This window comes from Mandrillus leucophaeus, unplaced genomic scaffold (assembly GCF_000951045.1).
Source record: "Mandrillus leucophaeus isolate KB7577 unplaced genomic scaffold, Mleu.le_1.0 Scaffold43, whole genome shotgun sequence".
Taxonomy (NCBI): domain Eukaryota; kingdom Metazoa; phylum Chordata; class Mammalia; order Primates; family Cercopithecidae; genus Mandrillus; species Mandrillus leucophaeus.
In genome coordinates this window covers 2407710-2408946 of record NW_012104587.1, presented here as the reverse complement: position 1 = coordinate 2408946, position 1237 = coordinate 2407710, and the positions used below count along the sequence as shown (strand labels likewise).

The following is a 1237-nucleotide window of genomic DNA, read 5'->3' as shown; positions in this document are numbered from 1 at the left end:
GTCCCCGTGGGCGGCGTCCGAAGCTTTCGGTTCCGCAGAGCCCCGCCCTGGGCAGAGCCCGGGCACTCAGCGCCCTCTCGGGTCGGGAAGTCGGGGCCCGGATGGAGCGGGAAGGTGGATGCTGGTTTATTTGGCCTTTCTGGAAGTGCAGGAAGGCTGCGAAGTGTCTTGGAAGCTTTATGTTTAGCCTAACGACCTTGAGGCACTCACCACAAGTATTAGGAAAGTTGGTTTTCAACCCACACTTAACGCTGTAAAGAATTGGCCTAAATTGGTTTTTAGTAAGTTAGTGCATTTGGCACGGTACGTTGTTCTTTTACTTTCCTGAATACATGAAATGTAGTGAAAGTATTAAGTAAAAACCAAATAAGGAGTCGCCGTGTATTCATGGATCTGATTTAGTCTGTCGTTTTACTTGGCTTTATTCTAGTGTAATGTGTGTGCTGTTGAAATGACCGTTTCACTTGCGAAATCGAAGGGCAAAAAGGAAAAGAACAGTGAAGAATTTTTAAATAAGTCTCAGTTCTCAAATTCAAATACGAGGCAATGCAACGTTTTGTGAAAGTCTTAGAATTACGGACCAAAAATGTACGATTTCACACGTTGGCTTACTTTTGGAGATTTAAGAAGCATAACCTACGGAGTACTAATCCCTGTCAAGAATTTAGTATTGCAACATAGGTACTGAAATTCAAATTAGTACTTTTTTTTTTTTTCCCAATTCCCACAGAGATTAGTTTGTACTCCAGAAATTCCTGTCGCCACTTTAACACCGGAGAACAATTTGAGAAGGATCTCAGTATTGCAGTAGTCCAGCAAATTATTTTATTTTATTATTGTTTTTTGAGACAGAGTTTCACTGTTGTCACCCAGGCTGGAGTGTAATGGCGCGATCTCGGCCGACTGCAGCCTCTACTTCCTGGGTTCAAGCAATTCTCCTGCCTCAGCCTCCCGAGTAGCTGGGATTACAGGCATCCTCCACCGTGCGCGGCTATTTTTTTTTTTTTGAGATGGAGTTTCGTTTTTGCTACCTAGGCTGGAGTGCAGTGGCACAATCTTGGCTCACTGCACCCTTTGCCTCCTGGGTTCAAGCGATTCTCCTGCGTCAGCCTCCGGAGTAGTGGGATTATAGACATCCAGCACCAGGCCCAGCTAATTTTTTGTATTTTTAGTAGAGACGGGGTTTCACCATGTTGGCCAGGCTGGTCTCGAACTCCTGACCTCAGGTGATCCACCC

The 1237-nt window shown here is 45.4% G+C and overlaps 2 protein-coding genes across 2 annotated transcripts in view; one reads left to right on the top strand and one right to left on the bottom strand.

Annotated features, from left to right (window-relative positions):
• Positions 1 to 1237, bottom strand: part of RTN3 (reticulon 3) — a 112842-nt gene that overhangs the window by 106811 nt on the left and 4794 nt on the right. The window lies entirely within an intron of this gene.
• ATL3 (atlastin GTPase 3) overlaps positions 429 to 1237 on the top strand; it is a 45941-nt gene continuing 45132 nt past the window's right edge. The window contains exon 1 of the mRNA XM_011993442.1: positions 429 to 588. The gene's annotated coding sequence lies outside the window, so the exon portion shown is untranslated. The remainder of the gene's footprint in view (positions 589 to 1237) is intronic.